We start from the raw sequence: 24,865 nt of genomic DNA on the forward strand, positions 1-24,865 counted from the left end.
AAACCAGCATGAATAATTTCCCAGTGTTTATTGCAGCAGAATTCTTCCATGATACTTTGAAAAAGATGTGCTATCGTCTTTTTCTCCTCTTCATGTGATAGTATTAAACAGCACGTTTCGCGTTTCATTGACTGCAACATTGGTAATTATGCAATAAAAGAAATTTAAAAAAATCTGATGTCAATAAGATTGAAACCAATTCATATGTGGGTTGTAATGTCCCAAAACCACCATATGATTATGAGAGGTTCGTGTGTTGCCTCAGAACGAGCAGTGGTCCCTTCCCTGATTCGCAACAGCAAGTGATATGACACAGTAGGTATTTGACGACTTTACTTAATTATGTGTTGTAGGATACTTTGAAACTATCAAAGTAACGTTACGAGCACAGTCGTCTGTTTCGTTGCGCGACAGTAGAGGCTTGCACCATAAGATCAGCTAGGCTAGCGGTTAAGAAGGTGTTTTGCACGGTACCTTATTGCAGGGATACTTTCGAAGAAAAGCTCAAACGTCCTTCAAGTTACTGTGCCTTTGTGTAGCTGTTTGCTGACTACCAATGCTTCCTGTTTGATGACGGTGATCCTAAAATATCATCGAAGCATCCCTTACCAAACATCGGTTGTTAAGACTTTAGTAACTAAATACACGCTCCAGTAACAAGTGGTATGTGAGAAGTGCCCGTTTTAAAACTTCGCGCAGCTCTCTTTGAAAGAAGAGCATGAAAAATAGATTTATGTTGCTTCGTAGCTTGCATAAACTAGTGAAGACAAAATGCTACGCATTACCGCAGCAATGATCTGCTTACATCACTCTTTTTCGTGCTTTACATCAACACGTAATTGAGAAACCAATTGATGAACTAGAAACGGCCTCCAGAGAATGCTCGTAGGCATGCCGCTAGGTTTCCCGCGAGCGTGTCTTTGTTGCCCTAGTCTTACTCTCACTTTTTGGGAGAAATTTCATTTTTCACACCCTAGTCGTATTCACTTATGTCCCTGTGTATTGTGATGAATACCGATATACCAGTGCATCGTTGATGTGACCCTCTAGTGTGGCCAGAGTGCAAATGAGAAATCAACATCATTAAAGAGCCGCTTACCCGACCAAATTTTATCGGCAAATACGTGTCAAGTCTTGGGGTTGCTTCCAAGTACTCATTACCGTGATGTGGCACCGTGCGCTTTGGCATAAACTTCACAAGACAAGGTATGGAATGATGTGATGATTGGGAATCAGGGTAATATTTTCCCTCGCCTTGTTTCAAGAGTAGTCACACAACTCCCATCTCTTTATGAACAGTTCTAAATGGAATGAAAAATGGCACCTGCAGTTCACTTTCTGCACAGAACCATATTTCCTTCAAGTGATGTTGATTGAGAAGCACCTTCCTCGGAGGTGATGTATAGGAACGTCCTGAACTTATTAGCCACGGTTACTTTTCGGGAGAGTTGTCATGCTCACACGTAAGGAGCTGGCACTTGAGCCTGTGAAATTAGAACGTCGTCGGTGGGTGGGTGCAAAACATTCTCGATCGTCGGCGAGGCACACGTTCTGCCGAGAAAACATTTTTTCCAGTACTGTGGTCATTGTATGTGCAAGATTCATGCAAAAAAGAGAGACTTTAGCAACCTGCCAAGATTGACAATAAAATGTTCCAGTAGTCATTTCTGTCTTTATTTTTCATTCATTTGTTTTACTTTTGTGACAGGATGTTCAAACAAAAATGTAAAGCGCCATCTTTCACCATAACCGATGCTGGCATGTGCTCTTGGTGCCGAAGGGATGATGTGCGATATACCGTATTTATCTGTGAAGCTTTGCTGACTATGCAGGAGCTAGCACTACACACAGTTTGCTTGTTCTTTTGCCGAAGAGAGCAATTTATCATTTTTGAAATGAAATATGGTTGTGCAGGCACCAGCAAATTTTTTTTCATGCTCAGCATACGTGACGAATTCCGCCAACGCACAACATTCTTAACCAACAAGCAGAACATTCTGTCACTGATCACAAAGGTGTCGAGGCGAAAATAAAATAAATAAAAGTTGTCAGAATGGTAGCTAAACGGGACAAGAATGATCAATAACGCCGTTGGTGCATTATATTTTGCTGCCGTCGATTAATTTCAGAAGCAAGTAACTTCACCTTGTTCCAGCATAGTATTGTGTTGCCATACACTTGTACGTGGTAGGTCGTAAAATCTTTTTTTTATTTCGTATCTCACTCTCTCTCATTCTCCGTATGAAATACAGTCAGCTGTTTCTTGGTGTCATACACTCATATAACTCATTCACGTTATAAACTATATATGAGACATTTACCTACTTGCATATTCTGGGCACATCTAAAAAATTCAGCAAAGCGTTTGGGCAAAGTGTTTGATTCAATTATTTACTAATTTATTTGTTTGTCGCTCAACTGATGAGGCATCTTGCACTCATAACAAGGTCGGCGCCGAAGTAAGTGCGACAAAGTGGTTCGCGTTATTTCAGAGACACTTGAGATGTCGACTTCGCTAGAGGCTAGCAACATCGTAAAGCAACGGCTTACATAAGAAAGTTACCACAACAGAGCACCACTAGCTCTGAGAACTGCTGCAGGTTTCAGAAACCATGCGTTTTAATGTGATGACAATGGTTACCAGATTCTTATTACTCTTAGTTTTCTTTTATTTTGTTGTAACCACGCATACGTCTGCTATTAACGCAAGCTGATTGGCACTCCCACTGAAATGATTTATCAATTCATTTTTCAGGCAGTTCACCTGTAAAATTCAAAAAACACACACAATAGTGACATTCATTATTTTACAGTGGATGAGAATGTTAATGTGATTTGCATCGTATCTTACGATTGAATACACTTGCGTACACAACCAGTTTATGTCCAAAGATGAATTATACAAAAAAGTGACATACAAATTATTAAATTTTGTTAGAAGGTTTGATATGTGCACACGATAATAATTCACATTCTTCTAATAAAGATTGGCCCAGTATCTGCATGTTACACTGCAAATGTCGTCGAAAGATGACAGCCTTACGTCTGGAGAGAGAGAGAACAAAACATTTATTGTATGTCCTGCGCAAGAGAATTGGTTAATGGTATTCTAGAGGCGCTGCGTTAAAGTTCCTCGAGCGTGCAGCGAAGGTGAACGAGTGCATAAAGTCACGTCACAAGCGAGACATGAGCGCTATCTGGCAGTTATATTAGAAACTGAAGCGTGCGCGCCCTGCGCGCGCGCCTCGGAGGTGATAAGGTGTATAACGCAAGGTGACGGGTAGGTGTCACGCCATGCCGTCTTAGCAAAGCGTTGGAAACGCTTGCCTTTCGCGCAAGCGTTGCCTGCTAAGCGCAACTTGATAAACGACACTGTCCTTAGAATTATCTATGTATGCCTTTTCTAGTTAGAGACACACATACAGAATATTGACGTGTTGTTATGATGCCTCAGACATGCGCAATAATTGCTTTTTAATTGAAAATTGCACAAGTGTGAACGCTGAATCTTGAGTATTATTGGCGGGTGCTGCGGATGGAGTCGGCCATTTGGAGTATCGTTTGGCCACTTTGATGCTGTTTAGAGTACCGCTAAGGGGGAACAAACAGCAAATGTACAGGCACAGAGACCAAAATTTTTGCGTTGAAGGTCCCCAAGACAGACTATCGTCTTTAAAAATTGGTGATAGACCACGTAACAGACATGTATCTCTGTCACGTAGTAACAATACCAATACACTACTTTTTCTTTCCTAAACTAGGTAGCCCTGTGATGTAGTTTACGAGAAAAAAAATAGTGATTATGCTGCCACTCGAACATTATACAAGCGTGTTCAAATTCTTCTTTTCAAAGATCGAATGAAAGTGCAGTTCTCCCCGTGGTGCGAATAAAGAAATTTGTTGTTTTAGCGCTGAACGTGCTTTTCAATAAAGCCGCTTGCCGTGTCGTCACTAAAGCGGTAACTGCCTTCATCGTCATAACGATGACGCAAGAAAAAGAAAGTTAACGTTCAGCATAGTGACAGTGGGGTTTTCTATAACCAATGCAAACCAGAACCACACTGGCAAAGGTGCGAGGTTAGAAGCTATTGACACTTCCCATAACGGCTCTGCGCGAAAAGAATATTTTCACAGCATTATTTCAGAACAACACAAAAACGCGTCACTCAGGTGCTCTGTGCTTGATCCAAATTATGACATATGTGAATGCTATGTTTTGACACTCGTTCCATTTCGCATGAAGTGCCTTCGAACCATTGTCCTCCATGAATATTTAGGACTTCTGATTCAAGCAGCACGCCACTGATCCACAATTTAAAATACCGAATAGCAAGCTTTGTCAAGTCATCACTGTTTTTGCTGTTTCTGCTATTCACGCTCCTATTGTGCGTTCGTAGTCGGTGGCTGTTCATTTCATCATCATCATCATCATCATCATCATCATCATCATCATCATCAGCCTGTCTACGTCCACTGCAGGACAAAGGCCTCTCCCATGTTCCGCCAGTTAACCCGGTCCTGTGCTTGCTGTTGCCAATTTATACCCGCAAACTTCTTAATCTCATCTGCCCACCTAACCTTCTGTCTCCCCCTACCCCGCTTCCCTTCTCTGGGAATCCAGTTGGTGACCCTTAATGACCAGCGGTTATCCTGTCTACGTGCTACATGCCCGGCCCATGTCCATTTCCTCTTCTTTATTGCAGCTATGATATCCTTAACTCCCGTTTGTCCCCTAATCCACTCTGCTCTCTTCTTGTCTCTTAAGGTTACACCTACCATTTTTCTTTCCATTGCTCGCTGCGTCGTCCTCAAATTAAGTTGAACCCTCTTTGTGAGTCTCCAGGTTTCTGCTCCGTAGCTAAGTACCGGCAAGATACAGCTGTTATATACCTTCCTCTTGAGGGACAGTGGCAATCTACCTGTCATAATTTGAGAGTGCCTGCCGAATGTGCTCCACCCCATTCTTATTCTTCTAGTTACTTCAATCTCGTGGTTAGGCTCTGCGGTTATTACCTGCCCTAAGTAGACATAATCTTTTACAACTTCAAGTGCACTATTACCTATCGCAAAGCGCTGCTCCTTTCCGAGGTCGTTGTACATTACTTTCGTTTTCTGCAGATTAATTTTAAGACCCACCTTTCTGCTCTCCTTGTCTAACTCCGTAATCATGAGTTGCAATTCGTCCCCCGAGTTACTCAGCAATGCAATGTCATCGGCGAAGCGCAGGTTACTAAGGTATTCTCCATTGACTCTTATCCCTAACTGTTCCCATTCTAGGCTTCTGAAAACGTCCTGTAAGCACGCAGTGAATAGCAATGGGGAGATTGTGTCCCCCTGCCTTACACCCTTCTTTATTGGTATTCTGTTGCTTTTTTTATGAAGCACTATGGTAGCAGTTGATCCCCTGTAGATTTCTTCCAGAATGTTTATATATATTTCATCTACGCCCTGATTCCGCAGTGTCTGCATGATGGCTGATATTTCTACTGAATCAAACGCCTTCTCGTAATCTATGAAGGCTATGTATAGTGGTTGGTTATACTCTGAGCATTTCTGTATTACCTGATTGATAGTATGAATGTGGTCAATTGTTGAGTAGCCTGTTCTAAATCCTGCTTGTTCCTTTGGTTGATTGAATTCTAATGTTTTCTTTACTCTGCTAGCAATTACCTTTGTAAATAGCTTGTATACTACAGAGAGCAAGCTGATCGGCCTGTAATTCTTCAAGTCCTTGTCATCTCCTTTCTTATGTATTAAGATGATGTTAGCGTTCTTCCAAGACTCTGGTACTTTTCCCGTCAGGAGACATCTCGTAAATAGAGTGGCTAGTTTTTCTAACACAATCTGTCCTCCATCTTTCAGGAGATCTGATGTTACTTGATCCTCACCAGCAGCTTTGCCTCTGTGCATGCTCTCCAAAGCTTTTCTGACTTCTTCTATCATTACCGGTGGGGTGTCGTCTGGGTTACTGCTAGTTCTTATAGTATTAAGGTCGTGGTTGTCTCCGCTACTGTACAGATCTCTGTGAAACTCCTCCGCTCTTTTAACTATCCTATCCATATTGGTAGTTAATTTGCCTTCTTTGTCCCTTAGTGCATACATCCGCCTTTTGCCTATCCCAAGTTTCCTCTTCACTGCTTTGACGCTTCCTCCGTTTTTCAGAGCGTGCTCAATTCTCTCCATGTTATACCTTCTTACATCGCATACTTTACGTCTATTAATCAGCTTCGAAAGCTCTGCCAGTTCTATTTTGTCTGTTGTACTTGACACTTTCATGATTTGACGCTTCTTAATTAGGTTCTTCGTTTCCTGGGAAAGCTTGCCGGTGTCCTGTCTAGCTACCCTGCCTCCAACTTCCACTGCACACTCCGTGATGATACTCGTCAGATTATCATTCATTGTATCTACGCTAAGGTTGGTTTCCTCGCTAAGAGCAGAGTACCTGTTCTGCAGTGACACTCTGAATTCCTGTACTTTCCCTCTCAGTGCTAGCTCATTGATTTGCTTCTTGCGTATCAGTTTCTGTCGTTCCTTCTTCAAGTCTAGGCAGATTCGAGCCCGTACCATTCTATGGTCACTGCATCTTACCTTGCCAACCACTTCCACATCCTGCACGACTCCTGGGTGTGCAGTCATTATAAAGTCTATTTCGTTCTTATTTACGCCTTTAGGGCTCCTCCATGTCCACTTGCGGTTTTCTCGTTTTCGGTAGAAGGTATTCAAAATACGCAGATTATTGCGTTCTGCGAATTCTACTAGTAGCTCTCCTCTGGCGTTTCTAGTGCCGATGCCATAATCTCCTACTGCCTCGTCTCCAGCCTGCTTCTTCCCTACCTTTGCATTAAAGTCGCCCATTACTATAGTATACTGTGTTTTCACCTTACTCATTGCCGATTCCACGTCTTCATAGAAGCTTTCAACTGAAGCGTCATCATGGCTGGATGTAGGCGCGTAAGCCTGTACTACCTTCAATTTTATCTTTTATTCAGTTTAATTACAATGCCTACCACCCTTTCAATAATGCTATAGTAATCCTCTATGTTGCCAGCTATGTTTCTGTGAATTAGGAACCCTACTCCCAGTTCTCTTCTGTCTGCCAAGCCCCGATAGCAAATGACGTGCCCATTCTGTAGCACAGTATAGGCCTCATCTGTCCTCCTAACCTCACTCAGCCCTATTATATCCCATTTAGTGCCTTCTAGCTCCTCGAATAATACAGCAAAACTTCCCTCACTAGATAACGTTCTAACATTAAACGTTGCTAAGTTCAAGTTATAATGGTGGCCTGTCCGTATCCAGAGATTCCTAGCACCCTCTGCTGCTTTGCAGATCTGACCGCCGCCGTGGTCAGTTGCTCCGCAGCTGGTGGGGACTGAGGGCCGTGAGTTATTTGACGAATGCCTACGGGAGGGGGTGGCCAGATACTGCACCAGGGTGGCCAATCCTTCTCTGGTGAGATCATCGGTGCGTACCGGTGCGTACCGGTAAGCCGGTACGCACCGGTACGCTGTTCATTTGCATAATACTGTAAATGGTGCCTGCATTCCAAGATTAAGTCGGAAATATTTATATAAGCATTCTAGGTGACAAACCCAGGCGCTTTTAAAGGCCACGTTTTTTGTTCACTTCGTAATTTTTCTACAAAACAGCTAACTGAGATTGTTTAGTGCTATCAATCACACATATGAACACTAGCTCGTAAACAGGAATTCTTCAAGTGACAGTTTATGGGGCAAATTCAGCGAGCTGTGAGGACCTCTCAGGCCAGCAAGCGAATAGGTTCCCTAAATACGAGCGCTGTCAATTAAAGGTATCCAGGGGCTTTATCATGATGCGTTATTTGGTGATTAATAGTGGCCGCCACGACAATTGGCAACTTTGTATCTTGTTGCAAGCATGCGCAATATTCAGACAATGTGTTAAAAAAGTTAACTGCTTGTTATTGAAGGTTCTAGTCGAGCTCAGGAGTTATAATGAGTACATTTATTATTGGGGCATAAGTGTAATAAAATAAGAACCAAACGACAATCAGCATGATTATTGAAGAATATAAGAACGAACTTGTTAAGAATGCACACGCTAGTGTTGTGAACTACGATGATCTCTATGGCACATGGTGGAGTGACAGTAAACCATGCGCTTCCATTTACGTGACCTCAGAGGTGCATATCACACGCATGACTAAACACGATGTTGTTCCAGAGAATACGCTGCTGTTTAAGCCTTTCTGACAGACACCTAGGCCAAAATTCCACTTCTATGTTCACTTGTATATTTATTGACATGCAAGAACGGTACAACGTACAAAGCTAGATAGGTAGATGCGGTAAAAGTTTGCTTTAAGTGTCAAGATTCGTTTAGTATCCCGAACAAGAAATGAGCGAGCGAACAACCTAATTATTGTAGTGTACCAACTACCTGTCCTATAGCCGATTGAGTAACGTACAGAAAGGAAACTAACGCTACATCTCGCGGGGCGGTTGCCTTAGGAACAAAGATGGAAGAAATTCCTCACTGACATTGCTATGAAAGCAGGACGTAATTTATGGCAGCAGAGACGTCAGATATTGCCTTCTGCTTCGTGTATGATGCATGCTGTTGGCTAGGAACGCAGTGGTGGAGGCACCTTTTTTGACAAATGAAGCATGTCGCGGGTGACGTCCTGTGACATAATCACGATTACATTCCGCTCCATTTACGCTGCCACTGCTAATATTACTACAGTAATTTTTGTGTGATTTATTGGCAGTAGTAGGTAAATTAGCGCTGATTCTTCAAAAAAAAGACATGACATGAAAATTAACATTGAATATCTAACTGACTGTGGCAGCACCATGTCGAGAAACTTTGGAAGAAATATTGTGTCATGTGTACACTGGGAACAAACAATTAAAACTGTTATAATAAGAATTATCTAAAATTTATATACTTAAAACATAAAAGAAAGAAGCCACTTCGCTGATTCATTAACGTGTTCTGCAAAGGCGCGAAAAAGTGCGGAAAAGTAGCGTGCGAAGTGGAAAAGTATAGTAAATAAAATACCCCCTACTACCCTTGATGCTTTCATTTTTTTCTGTATTGTTTTCTAACACAGTGCTCCAGTAAATAGAGCTATGGATAGCCCCGCTAACGAAGGGTGCGTGCTGTGCTCGCCGATGTGGCCATGTGATTAAGGAGAGGCGCTAATTTCTGCAGGCGCACTTATAATGCGATCATTCGTGGGCCATGCCTCAAATAGTGTAGGCTTTCTTAACAGATGGCTGAAACGAATCCAATTACGCTGACAGCAAGGCGTTAAAGAGACGACATTCGTTATTTACGTTACAGATTATCTGCATAGCATGCGTGCTCACACGTCCGCCGTACAAATTAGCCAACAGGCCTTGAGCTGCCGCACGAGAGCCCCCCTTTGGCAACGATGGTGAAACACTTTTTGTGGCTGTCGCAGTTTTTATTCGGGATGATAAATATTAACGCTGCAAAAAAGCACATCTGTTTCTTTGTAGGAAGGTATCCGTAGTTGAATAAACACCCTACTACAAGAAACAATGTTTTGGACTGCCCCTCAACACTCTTCTCTGGTGCTCTGATTATAGTGTACGCAAAAGTTTACTGAATGAAGCCAGCGCAGTGCTTTTTCAGCTTTTCGGTAGAACAGAAAAATGCTTCTCGGTAAGCCGAACTTAACAAAACGTTAAAAGAATAATAAGCTCAAGTGTTTCATCTTTTTACATTATGCGAACTGCCAAAAATGCATAGCAGGGCAGTGATACGTATTGGATGAGACAAGGAAGTTGACATTGATTGTTCGGTGCCTACTAACGGCACGCAAATGAAGACAAGAAATTCTATTGAACACTAAATGCAGACACTGGCAACCACGCGTACTATCTGCTGTACGCAAGCAGTGTTCCTTCTTTAGGCAAGACCTAACACCATTGGGAAGTGCGTCCATTCAGTAGGCTGCGGAGGGTGTTGTACCTCAAATCAACAGTATCATTAGGTACAGAAGTTTCGAACTGTTTTCGCGCAGACCCATTTCATGTACAGCCTTCATTTCTCCTCAGAAAATGGTCTCGCCGATAGTGAAAGCCTGCTATGGTGCTCAAGAGTGAGAGACTGTGCAGAAAAGCTTGCTGTTTTATAATGGTTCCTTGACAATATGGGACTGCTCTGTAGTGGCTTATTGCAACTGAGAAAAGTGGAAGCCTACCTACGAATGTGTCAGGCTGCTTGTTGCGGCCGTGCCAAGTTTGCAAAAGCAAAAACTGAAGGGTGTTGCTCAAGCATTGAAAGCGTCGAGAAGTGCATATGTGTAGATTTTACTAACAGGTCTTGTTATTTTTTGATGCAGTGACATTTTCCGATCGTAAAGTATCATTTGCAACAAATCGATGTGGGAAAGTATTGTTGACCTGTTACAAAAAATAGCTTTAGAAAAAATAAACATGCTTTGAAGTGCGCTGCATCATATGTGGCTACTGGCGAACTTCGAAGAGAGGGGAAGTATCAAACCACAAGTAAAGCATGCGCTCGTTTTGTAGGCAGTCTCTACAATATACAAAGTACTGATCCTCATATGAGTCCACATGCGCTCAATTGTTTCATCAGACACCAGAGTATAAGTAACGTTGTCACAACGTTTATATTGGTGACGACTCTGTTTTATGATGTATTTTTTGAGGAAAATAATAAATATTGCTTTCTGAAAGGCTAATCTTGTTCAAACTGCGTAGTTTCGCTCTCTTTTTGCTTTTTTATGCGTGATCCAAGTGCTTTTATTACCAGCAGTCTCAGCCAGAGAACCGAGCTGAAGGAACACACGCACCTTCGAGCCATGAACTCTACGTGAAAGGGGTTATCCTAAAGATAGAGTTGTTTGAATAGCCCACCTATTCATGTGCGTGAATTCAATGCAACAAGTTCTCAATTTTTATTGGTAGCTTAAATTGTGCTACATTCTAATATTATATCGGCGTAACGCCATTGCAAGCCAGACAATTTATAACAATATTCTGCAGTATAAGTGCAGTTCCTTTATTAAGTGTCAAAAGTGTAGGCAGGCAGTGGTGCGCTTTGTTTTGAGAAATTTAACTTGTATATGAACACAGTAAGCAAACACACACACACACACAGAAATATATATATATATATATATATATATATATATATATATATTTCTGTAAACTTTCGGTGCAGGGCTAGCCAGGAATATATATATATATATATATATACTTTTTGAGGGGGACAGGGGGTGCAGCAGAACAATTAACTTTGGCAATCGGTGGTCATTGTAAATGTGTGTATATTGTGGTATACCCTCGAAAGTTACACTACGAAAAAACTTTGTTTTTGTAGGAGTTCAGATTGTCTTCCTTCCCCTCTCTACTTACGACCTCCTGGTTCTGCGTGCGTTTGACACGGTAATTGTTTGTCTCACAGCTTTCTTAGCGCAGCTAACTTTCAATAAATTGGCTCAGTTATTTCTAATGCTGTAGACACCTAACCAACGAAGAAAGAGTTAAGACAGAAGAAATCATAATAAGCCACGCCTTCCTAAATAATTTTTGATCTCTCACAGGGGCTGTTATGGAGCTCAAAGTCAGTAGATTGGCGTGTCATACTTCAAATGTTATGACACGATCTCTAAGACTTGAATTATGAACAGGTGCGAAAAAACCTGCATAAAAAATTGCGCCGGAAGAGCCAAAGCGCATTGCAGTTCGTGCGCACGGCGCGCGGCTGTGTCAGTATTAATCGACTGCAGCGCCACCACTACGCGCAACTCGGAAGGCATCAGGCGGCGAGGCGTGGTCACGCCACTCAACACCTCCAGTACACTCTGGCAGTAGTAGTAGTATTCATCGTCGTAGTAGCAGGTAACCACCTCTCGTTCAGTCCTTGGAATGTCCCCTGAATGCCAGTAGCTCTATAATATGAACATATAACGAAAAGATGCAAGATTGCGGTACTTTGGACTGTTAATTAGATGGTTGGATGAACGTACGAACACATGGACTGACAGACAGACAAGCATACGGAAGGACGTATGGAGGCGTGTACGGGCGGACGGACGGATGGACGCACAAATGGATAGACGAACGCGCAGCTGGACGCACGAACGGACGAATGCACAGATGGATGAACGAATGCATGGGTGGACGCAGGAACGGATAGGCGAACGCACGGGTGGACGCATAGACGGACGGATGAATGTATGGACACATGGATGGACGGACGGATGCACTGACGCATGAATGAACGCGTGGATGGATGAACTGATGCATGGAAGGACGGATTTAAGTGCGAAGGAGTAACGGGCAATTCACCCCACTCATCATCGTTCACTCTGTGAATATGCTGTGATATTTTGTTGCGTTCTAATTGAAGAATCTTAAGTTTTATTTCTCTAACGTACATCCGTCTTACAGGAAAAAACAGGCCTTACAGCACCATAAAGACAACATTTGGGAATCTGACCTCGCAAATTACAGACGGAGTGACACAAAATTGTATCGCATCTTGTGAAATGCTACTCTTTTAGATAAACGTCCTGGACCACTCCTACGTAGAGAGGCGCTGGCCTAGCTTCACTACCGAATAGTGAGCTCTCTGGACCGTCCGTAGTTGTGGTAATACTCTGAACTTCGTAGCTACAATATACAGCAAAAGCTCGTTCATTCAAATTCAAAAGCGAATATAAAATTCTGCCTTTTATATAAGAGCTGAGGATTTAAAAGCACAAGTTAGAGAATTTCAATTAGACCTTCTTTCTGCGAACAGCGGTTTCTTTCTTTTTTTATTGTCACCCTGGTTCTACTAGACCAGAGGATGACATTGTTTGAGTGGCAGACAAACCTTATACCAAAGCTCTCGTTTTTTGTATTTTTTCGCTGAACAAAATTGTGTTCTTTTTCGAAGACTTGTAGTGTTATACTGTTTCGCAATCTGTCTGTGGAATAGGAGCAGCAGAAAGAACTAGTTCAGTGCGATATCAATATCTGAAAATACATCTGAACAAGCAAATTTTTTGCGGGTGCTTGTTGAAATCATTGAAGTTTTTCAACAGATAGCAAAAAAACGTGGTTGCTTGTAAGTATCAGAGGCAGTTCAAGCGGCGAATCACTCTCAGGGGAGCCATTCAAAAAGTCCGGTTACGATGGCTCACATATCCCATCCCAACACTTTCTTTGGCGCAAGGGTCATCTAAATGTAGCAGCACTGAATGAGAGGCCGCATAAAAGCACGCACTCAATGAGTTGTTGTGCAAACGCTGCTCTAAGTTCACGTTAGTTTCGCAAGCAAAATAAAGCTGCAGCTGTAGTGTCGAATGCGCTTTCACACGCCAGGCAACCCAGAGTCATTCGGATCTTCACCTTGCGCAACGTTCGATGCTCGCCCTGATTCAATCTGTTTCTCTGGGTATAAGGACTTTTTTGTGCTTCTCTTTGGCCCCGTGTGGCTAGAAGGCTACAGAAAAAGATATTCCCAAAAACGCACCATGACATTCCAGCACTGTACGATTGACTAGGTGAGATAAGATCATTGACCCGGTCAAATTCACATTTGTAATCCCTATATGAGCCATTAGGTGAGCAGGTTGCAGCCAGACAACATGTGCTGAAAGGCGTTGGTTCGCGAGCCACTGTGCATACCCTCTCATCGTGATGGAACTTAGGGCCCGATGATGAACGATAACCTAACACAGACGCCTTGCCATTAAAATCGATTGAATATTATATATATATATATATATATATATATATATATATATATATATATATATACAAGACTGGATGACCCCGAAGGTAGGACTAGACGTTCAAATATAGTGCTATCATTTTTTTTTGACTGAAGAACAATGATCATGATACATGGCAGCAATATTAATAATCAATTTTCTTAGCTACAGCTTCGAAAGTTCTATGCAGCCGAAAAAAAAAACACAGCGAGCGTGCTCACAGGATAGGGCGCTTTCAGCCAAATAACAGAAGTGCGAGAATCGCCCACTTTTTACGCTTCAAAAATAAGTAAAGCCCACTATAAAGAAACACGTGACTTAGGGGCACCAACTACAAGATTACCGCAGATTTTTCGTCAGTTACAAGCTCTGCCCGTGAAACACTTGTGGAATGCGGTGAACCTCAACGTAAGCCTTTTAAGGTCCCCGATACTCGTTCACGGTACTTACCATTTTCGTTCGATTGAGCAAAAGTCGATCACAGCCATGGTAAATTTTACATGAGTCTTCTCAGCGAGAGTTTTCACTCACAGAACTGTCGCCAACATATACTAACATTGGAGCATTTTGCAGAAACTCGATTCACTTTCTTGAATAACAGACGCTACTAATTGTAATTTTTGTAGTTCTAAATTGAATTTTGCAATATTTATCTTTTGCAGACAATGAGGTAACGAGCTGTTTTCCCGATTGTTTTTTCCGTCGTGATCGAGCATACAAAAAGGAAGGCGTCGTCTTGATAGCCGCTCTTAACACCATCCAGTGTTCGATGGTTGATGTGCGTTCTCTTTAGATGTATTTTCTGTACATTACCAAGCACCTTATCCATGTGTTCTAATCGGTTTGTGTTACCACCTTCTCGATGCCTATACGTCTTTCACGAATCATTTCCACGGTGTTATTCATTCCGTCAACGCTTCATTATTTTATTAGGCGATTTAAACTTTCCAAGAATAATACGATCCGATGTAGCACAAGCTTAATCAATGTTTGTTTGAATCGTGCTTTGGACACGATTCAAACAAATGTGTCATTTTTGTTTAGATAATTTTGTGCCTTCCAAGCACAAAAAAGTTAACAAACAAACACCATGGATAAATCGCAACATCATTCATATGAAGCGCAAAGTTAAGTGACTGAAAAAAGGCGGGAAACGGCTGATTTGATACATGATGCGCACAACAGTGTCGCTCAATATGTCCGCAGCTTTAGGGAGTATTACTTTAAAACCTGATCACACAACTTTATTGCAAATAACCGCAGTAAACTCTGGAGTTTTATCAGTGAAAAGAAAAGACCTGTACCCAAATATCAATTGATGGAACCCACGTCATCGATCAGAGAGACATTGCCCGGCATTTTAATCAATATTTCCAGAGTGTGTTCAACACTTCTGATTTCAACTGTATGTCTAATGCTTTTCCTTATGCTGAAACACTGTTTATTTCTTCTTCAGGCGTTGTGTCTATGTATCTAAATTTAAAAACTAAGGAATCCTGTGGTCCTGATAACATACCAAACGTATTTCTACGACGATATGCTTTATCTCGCCAAGTTTTTGGTTATTATTTTTCGCTGTTCTTTGTTGTCTTCCCAGCTGCCCAGTGACTGGAGGACAGCCCGCGTTGTACCCATCTTTAAAAAGGGGGGCAGCTTAGCACTAGGAAATTACCGTGCAATCTCACTAACTTCACAAAGCTGTAAAATTATTGAACACATCATAGCTACTAGTATAAACAAGTGTATCGAAGAACGCTCTACATTAACCATGTATCAACATGGTTTTCGGAAAGGATTACCCACCGTAACTCAACTCGTAACACTGTTTCACTCTCTTGCATTAAACATCGATAGACACGGTAGGACAGATATGCTCTTCTTAGATTTCTGCAAAGTCTTCGATACAGTTCCCCATAGTAAACTCATTTACAAACTTAGAACAACAGGTATACCCGAAATAATTGTTTGTTGGATTTCTGCGTATTTAAATAATCGCGAACAGTACGTTGATGTAGGGGGCCAATATTCGGACTGTCTTCTGGTCACATCGGGCGTACCACAGGGCAGTGTGTTAGGCCCTTTACTTTTTCTATTGTATATCAATGATATTAGGTCCGTTCGATTCGCCTGCACCACGTGAACCAGTTCATGGGGTGCTGCACTTTGCCATTCGTTTCAGTGGTGCAGCATCGACGACCTCTGAATTCTGTCATTCGTTTCAAAAGGTGCAGAAGAGGTGCAGCACTGGTTCACGATTTTCGTGCACCGCCTACTATGATGGTGCCGGCTTGGTGCAGCCGTGCATTCAACTGAGCAGACGACGCAGCACTTGGGCGTATGCGCCGTATCTGCCTATACCAACGCTGTGTGTTTTGCCAAGATGTTTGCGCCTCATAAATTGTCCGCATGTGCGGTTCGTCATCGTTCAGTGTTAGCTGAACGGTGCAAATTAAGCGAAAAGAAATAAGGCCTGCACCTTGTCGGCACATCGTTATTCGTTTCGGGTGTAGTGCTGTGCCTGCACCGTTGAACTCACGCTGCACAATTCCTGAACTTCGCGTGCACAGCCGTGAACCAGTTCCAACTGGTGCAGATGAATCGAACGGACCTATTGTTAATGTTATTCACCCTAGTGTGGAAATAAGATTGTTTGCAGATGATTGTGTTTTGTTTAAAGAAATACGTTCCACTAACGATTTCAACGATCTGAGCACTAGTCTTTGCAATATATTTGAATGGTGCAACAGACGGGGAATATGTCTCAACGCGAACAAATGTATGTGTCTTCCAGTGACTCGCCAAAAGAATCCACAATCGTATACATACATATTAGGGTCTTCACCACTGCAACAAGTAAACTCCTACAAATACCTTGGTGTGACACTCACTTTCAACTTATCTTGGAATCTCCATATTGATAATGTTTGTTCATCTGCCTTTCGTAAACTATGTCTTCTTAAACATAAACTTCAAAGTGCTCCCACGAATGTTAAGCTACTTTGTTACACAGCCCTTGTGCGGCAAAAACTAGAGTACGCGAGCATAGTTTAGGATCCTTATACAAAACATACTATATACACTCTTGAGCGTATTCAATGAAAAGCTGTTAGATTTATATTCAACAAGTACTCCAAGTTAGACTCACCCTCAGATTTAATGCTAGCCAACAGCATTCCCTTACTGCAGATGCGAAGACAAAAAGCTACATTAGAATTCCTTGATCAACTTTTGAACAAAAAAATAGCTCTAGATCCATCCCCGTATTTGCATCCCTTACTAGCCGGCCCACCCGACACCACCACCCAAAGGCCTTGATCCCATATTTTGCTCGCACAGACCTACTGAAGTATTCGTACTTTCCAAGAACCATATGTGAATGGAACTGTCTTACTAATACTTGTGATGAATGAACTAACCTACCAAACAACCTTCTTCGCCCTTTATTGTTTCTTTTCGCAATTATTTTATTTGTATGTGTATTACCACCCTGCTTGGGCCTCGAGTCTGCAGTATTGAATAAATAAATAAATAAGACACAACACTGAAAGTGACTTCTCAAACTGTTGTCTAAAATTACGCTGTCACAACTTATCTCTGAGCTGACGCCACAAACAACACCTTTGCTGACAACACGCGCAGATAGTTTTAATACAATGTCAAATTTATATGTCATCACTAATGACCGTTTTGCACAAAATATCTTCAATGTTATCTGCCTATTCTTTGAAAAACAAGAGAACAAGCTATTATGCTATAGAGAAACTACGTGGCTATAGACTAGCATATTCAGGTGAATTCATTGTAACCTTTTCTTGCTTGCGCCCTGTTAAAAAATCTGGCACCTAAACTGGAGAAACTGATAAAAATAAAACCTCATAATCTCACTGCCACCTTCGTTGTACGGTCAACATCCACATGGATGAAAGCCTCATCAAATAGTTTTAAAAATAGAAAGTTCCAGTTCCGATCCGCAAAGCTTTCAGACAATCAGTGCGCATGGCACAAATACAGGATAAATAAAACGTTATTTTAAATCCTGGCAGCTAAAGAAACATGTTCTTTCTACTCATTTACCTTACCTGAATTACTTTTTAAAATAATAAATAAGTTTGAAAACAACACATTATCCACCACATCTTCATCAAATACAGAGCGAGACGAACACATAGTTCTATCAGTGATCATAATCAAGACGCTTGAGAAACCTATAAAAGATTTTTCCTGGGTGTGAGCGCACGATCCATATACTGCAAATGCAGCGTTGTGTGAAGTGGCGACAATAGCATACAACTATTAGACGACACGAGATTATACGACAGTCCAACATACTACAGCATATTACAGCACATGATAGCACTCGAGAGTACGGCGCCTAATGTTCTCCATAGTTAATCAAAAAGACACATCGAAACTTTGCTCAGTAGACAACATTTACAGTATTCATTTCATCTACCAGGCCAGCGAGGCTTTCTAATGGGCTTTTTTTACTTACCTAATGGCATACTCTAGCTTTCTTTTTACAATTCTTTGGTAAACTTTTCAACTGTGCGTACTTGTTTATCGTAGATAGTTGACATTCTCTGCATTCTAATCTAGACAGGAAGACTAAGCTTAAGGTGAAAAATAAACTACGTATGCAATGTGCAAGAGGATGGTCATGAGAAAAGAAAGTTTATTTTTACAGTAATTTTGAAGGTTATTCCAAGCTTCATATCTTCCGATGGAGGCGGAAATGTTGTAGGCCCGTGTGCTCAGAATTGGGTGCACGTTAAAGAACCCCAGGTGGTCGAAATTTCCGGAGCCCTCCACTACGGCGTCTCTCATAATCATATAGTGGTTTTGGGACGTTAAACCCCACATATCAATCAATCAAGCTTCATATGCTGTTTTGAGCAGCTCAAGCACAATATATCGGAATTCATCCACATATTTAAAATTATTAACGTCAAAAGAGTAAAAGAAAAACAATACTGTGATGGTCTTTGAAACTTTAATGAAAGCGGTGTTTACACAGGAGCATGCGCGTTATCTTGTTGTTTTCAGAAAATTGCAAGGTGCCGCATACTGCAGATTCTTCAATTCTTCCCGCGCTGCCAGTGTTCATACAAAATACATAGTAGACATCACGCTCATTGATTGATTGAAATGTGGTGTTTAACATCCCAAAACAATTGCGAAGCACCTGATTCACGAGTTCTAATTGGTTCATGTTACCACCTCCCCGATGCTTCCACGCCTTTCACGAATCATTTTGCCGATGCTGTTCATTCCGTCAACGCTTCATTACCTTTAATTGGCGATTTATACTTTCCCGGTATATTATGGTCCGATGTAGCACAACCTGCATCAAGACAAAACACTGAAAGTGACTTCTCAAACTTTTGTTTAAACATTTGGCTATCACAACTTATCTCAAGGCTCACGCAGATAGTTTCAATACAGTGTGAAATTTATCTCTCATCATCAATGACTTTTCTGCGCGCAATATTCCCAATGCTATCTGTCTAATCTTCAAAAAGCCAAGAGAACGGGCCTACAGCGTTTTCACCTCCACCGAAAATGCAGTCGCCGCAGCCGGGATTCAATCTCGCAATGTTCTTGTCAGCCGCCCGAGTATATTGCCGCTGCAGGGAGATATCACACTTATTATTAGCGAGTTTATCTCAATACTAAAGATAGGGATCAGAGCGCTCTGTATTTCAAAACGGCTTTTTTAGTTTATTACTTTGAACTGAAATTTTGATGATCCTTCTCAACAAAAGATAGAATGAGCAACTAACCGAAAAACAAGTTCCCCAGAAGAATACTCACGGAAAGGTTCCAGATAAGGCTTATTCAAGCGCACACATCCTAGGAACAAGTTAGGATTCACACCCAAGAATGTTGTCGAGAGGAGTAGCCTGCCAGCCCTTGACCATCAAAAAAAAAAAACCTGATGTCTTCGATGTAACTTCAAATGAGCAGGCGGGGCCGAGCAACTTCCTGATATCTGGCAAGGCATGATCCGCATGCAACCTACAGCATCCGTCTCACCCTGAAGTCTCGTTCAAATTACATTGCTCACTCACAGTACAAAAACATCTTTTCAGTCTGTTTTGTGCTTGGCCTTAATATTTTGCCTATACTAGTCAACTGTTACTTCTTATATGTTCATTTGCTGGCGGTGCACCAATTTTTACGAAGCCTTGCAAACACGTTTTAAAAGGGAAGCCTTGCGTCCCGAGTTTACTAATTTCCTTTTCTGGGCTCAATATCCAGTTGCGCGTTTCATGTTTTTCGTGATGGCCGAAAAACAGCAAAGATTCACTACTACTACTTTTTTCCCTCATAGCAAAATTTTTCTTTGCGAGAGCAATTACATGAACACTTACCACTGGATTTTGCCGCTGGCGTCGGCGTAGATGTCGGTGTCGCCGTCATTCACCGTATATGTATACGTATTCATATGTGCGAAAACGCAAGAAAGAAATGCAAAAAAACGCAAGAACTTTCATTATGAAAGAAAAACAATTCAGAAAAAACCTTTATCGCACGGAATCGAACATGGGACATCTGAAGTGAGAGTGCAAGGCGTAAACCACTGAGCCACGAAGGAGCACCTCCTCTAACGTTCAAACAGAAAGCTTCTTATATCTACCACTTACCGCTGGTGACGAACATCTCGGGAAAACTCGCTGTTTTCAGCGCTACCAGCAAGATGGTACAATGAACGCGCGTCGCCACATCATCACGACGCGGCGGCGCGCGCTCACATCTCCCACGCCCACGCTTACTTACGTTCTTTGCCCTTCGTAGTGGGAGCAGGGTGGACGCTAACGCGCACGCTTATCACGTGGCGGGGACAATCGTACGTCTTGGCTGGTCTTTGGCTTGTACCGGAACAATTATGTTGTAGGTATCGGTCGCACAAAAGTCCCTGCAATCGTTGCGCAGCCTCCGTTTGCGAAAAGGGTGCGCTTTAACAGACACAGCGAAGTAACCACTGACACGCTTATTCTTTTTCATCTGTAAGTACGTCTCGTGCGTAATTTGTGCGTGAGAAACGCGGGGCACGTTTTGATCTGCTTCCCATTCTGCGCGTGACCTTCCAATTTGTCGCTATCGCGTTCATTGTTGCACCTTTGCGGCAAATCGATGACTTTTATCAATTGGCTTTGTTAATGTTTTTATTCTCAATCCCATAGAAAAGCTACAAAAGGCCATGTACTGGAGCATTGTATATTTTTTATGCAGGTTGCTGACCTCTGCTACTCAGTGTTGCAGTTTTTTTTTCAGATTTTAGCACAGAGGCAAGGTAAATAAACCGAAGCCACAAGAATATTCTTCTCACACCGGGACCATAAGAACTAAAAGAAATGAAACAAAATTCTGTTCTAAAGCTAAACAAACTAGAGCGTTAGTAGTAACACGTGTTTTGGCACCAAAGCCACTTTTAATTACTTACACTCTTGGTCACACTTTTTTCAATAGTGCAGGTGTTACGTTTCCCAATCCTTCGGGTAAAAAAAAAAGGATTGCCCTCACCACGAATTTTCTGCTCAACGACTCTGAAAGCTTTGTTGCATTACATAGTGAGTGCAAAGGTAGATAAAAGAAAAGTGGTGGCTCGGCGGGGAAGAGATTTAGGGTAGCGTAGCTAGCGACCTGCTCAATTGGTGACATAGTACGAAAGTACAGCTTTAGACTTTGACAGCTACGCGAAGGAAGTGGCTTATTTAGTTTGCATGCCTGAGTCAGCGTTGACCGTTGAGGATTAACAAGGGGTTGGGCTCCCGCCGGTGACTAACGCCAGGGATTCAGACCCGCTTCTTTCACAGGAAGGGACATGAGCAATTCTCTGCGGCAGTTGCCCGTCCAGGTTCAATTCCTGGTTGTTTTCGCGAATGAGAAATGCACCACTAAAAGAAAAAGTAATGCTGCTGCAATACCTCGCAGAATAATAGGGCCACAGTACCGGCATTCGCATCAGAGTGTGTCTGGTAATTACGTTTCCAGTTTTCTGTGACTGGTTGTATGAGTCGCTACGAGTTTTCGGGGTACAATAATACGAAAATTGAGAACGATGGGGTCAATTTTCAGGTGGCGCCAGGGATTGTGTACTGCCAACTTTTGTTTCCCGACTTTTCCTCCATTTCCACCTTTGCTTGTTTTTCATTTTTTGCTTCAGAAATATGATAATTGCAAACCCATTTGAATAGAGTACGTCATCACAGTTTTAAGAAAAACTTTTTAACAGACTGTTCTCAGTCTTTGATAGAAAACACAGGTCTTTTCATAATACTCATAATAAAATGTTCATCATGTTTTGTTCTGGACAATTGTAAATGTAGGAGATAAATCAACTACTTTTCTATTACTACCCAGGCACATAAAAACATTGCTTAAGCAACTGTTATACTATATTTGAGACAACAGCAATGCGTTCAACCATTGTTAAAAAAGCTTTGTGCTTCTTTTTTTCTTTTTTATTTTTAGTTTCACTGCTACTGTTTCAGCAGCTTCTTGCATTCTGATCCCAGGTAATAAAAATAATGTATTGGGTTTAATGTCCGAAAACCACCATATGAGTAAGATAAATGCCGTAGCCTTCGTACGTAAAAATTGTAGCGTTCGTACTTGTCATTCAATAGATATGACCCTCATGTAACCAGATTTGTGAGTAATAGATCGTAACCATCTCTTCATCAACATTAGCTACATTTTATAAGTCAAATAACTATTTACGGGGTTGCTCTTTGGAGAGCTGGCGCCATGGGACTGCAAAGAAGCTTGCAGAGGAGTCAAATGCACATCTCGCATTTGCCTGCAGACACTTCGGTAATCACACCACGGCCTATTCATTTCAAAACTTCTGCGTCGAACACTATCAGACATCAAAAGCCAATTCACACCACCTTTCAAAAACTTGTGATATTTCGCTATCCCAGAATGAAAAGATAGACAGAAAGCTAACTACCAAAATGCAGCTGGAAGAAGGAGAACAAAAAACAAAAAAACATGCGCATTGGTTTGTGCAACGTTAATCTGATGTTGTTTCAACGTATCATTATGCTTTGAGTGCTCACAAAACCCTGACTTTTATGGAGTTGCACGCGACGCATCTGTGCACTCTGTGGTCGTCGAACAGTTTGCGCAAGCCTACATTCATGATTTTGAGAGTGGCCTCGCGTGACATCTCTTGTTACTGCTCTTTCTTTGTGAACTGAAAATTGCCTAGTTTTCTCGTGTGCTTTGTTTCAATTTGATTCCAGGGAGAAAATAGCACTCTAAAGAATTGTTTTAAGCTGAAAGGCACAAATGTCCAGGTTGGCCAAGATTATGCCAAAGAAATAGCAGAAAGAAGAAGAAAGCTTTGGGAAAGCACAGGATTAGATCGGTCAAAAGGCGCGAAATTCCAGTTCGCCTGCGATAAAATAAAAGTGAAAAGTAAAACGTACACTTTGGACTTCACCCAGAATAAACGCCTACGGTTTACGGTTGAAGAAAGTCTACTGGGTTAAGAAAAGCGGAAAAAGGCTCAGGCCACCAACCTCCCGCCTAACTCGCACAATTCAACAAGATCACGATCAACGCCCACCTCGTCCGTGGTGCCATAGCCAGGTTTTATTGTTATAAATGCGCGCAGCATTGTTAACAAGACTACTGATTTGGAATATTTGCTGCTTTCACAAACTCCTCCTTTGGTCTTGATAACAGAAACTTGGATGCATTGTTGTATACATATTTACGCGATTCTCTCTGGATATAAAATGTTCAGAAAGGAGAGAAATTTCTGTGACGGGAGAGTGTGTATAATATAAACAGAATCTGTTCATGCGTCCATAATAGACTATGACATTACCGAAAGAGTTTGATGTAGGTTTACTTTTGAAAATGTTGCTAATCTAGTTCGCGCAATATATCGCCCACCTTCGGCCTCCTGACTTTCTAGACCAGTTAAACACATTCTTGTGCACCAATGTACATAGAAAGACACGTTTAAATATGGCCGGGGACTTCAATTTGCCGCATATTATTTGGTAGGACCTGTGGTTTGTAATGGCATAGAAAATTCCAGTGCAGATAAATTAGTAGACATAAGGTTTTCTTTTAATCTAAATCGAATTGTTGATGAATACACAAGAATAACTTCTACGTCACAGTTATTATTGTATCTGGTGTTCCTATACAATAATATCGTGGAATGTTCGTGTTCAGTTGTGAATAGTATTTTGTTCCATAACAAGATTGTAGGGAATTTGAGTTCTAGCATTACGTTCTACAGAAAAAATGCTATTACAATAACTTCAAAAGAATATACCGATGCTGATGACACTGCAGTTGTTGATTTCTTGGAAATCTCGTTTGACCTTTTCGAAGCAACACGCAAATGAAAAAAAAAGACAATACATGAGCTGTGACATGAATTCAAGGCTATAGTAAGCCACTGCGTAGAGCATTTTGTGTCATCAAGTGTGGCAAAATCTAAACAACGCCGACCCTATTTTAACCGCGGTATTATTCATATGAAAAGAAACCTAAAGCAGCTCCGCCAAAAGAGAAGGGCTTTGACAAAACGGCCAGTCTTCGCTCAGAATTGAGGCACCCTCTCACGATAAACAAAAAGCAGTTCTTTGATAAAAGACTAACTAAATTTTTGAGATTCTCCCCACAAAAAGTCTGGAGGTATAACGGCAGTAAAAAAGATGAAATTGAAGATATTGTGAACGATAAAGGAGCGTTAACATATCAGCTGACGTTGCTGTTTATTTTAATTACTTTGTTCAGTCTGTGTTTACTGATAATTCAAACACTAATGTGGCCGAACACTTAGGATATTGTATATGTAAACCAATGAAAGAGCTTATAATGAAACGGGAAAAATGTTTGAACTCCTCGTGAACCTAGACGGGAAAAAACCTAGTGGGCCTGAAGAGATCTTTTCAAACTTTCTGAAGCGCTATGCCGAATGAATATCGTATTATCTAACGGTAATATTTGAGAAATCACTAAAAAACCGTTCCTTACCCTTGTACTGGCGCAAGACAGCGTACCGGTATACAAAGGAGGTGATCGCAGGCTTGTAAACAATTACCACCCCGTTTCACTCACACGTATTATTTGCATAATTTTGGAGCACATCAC

Source organism: Rhipicephalus microplus, chromosome 4, assembly GCF_043290135.1.
Source record: "Rhipicephalus microplus isolate Deutch F79 chromosome 4, USDA_Rmic, whole genome shotgun sequence".
Classification (NCBI taxonomy): domain Eukaryota; kingdom Metazoa; phylum Arthropoda; class Arachnida; order Ixodida; family Ixodidae; genus Rhipicephalus; species Rhipicephalus microplus.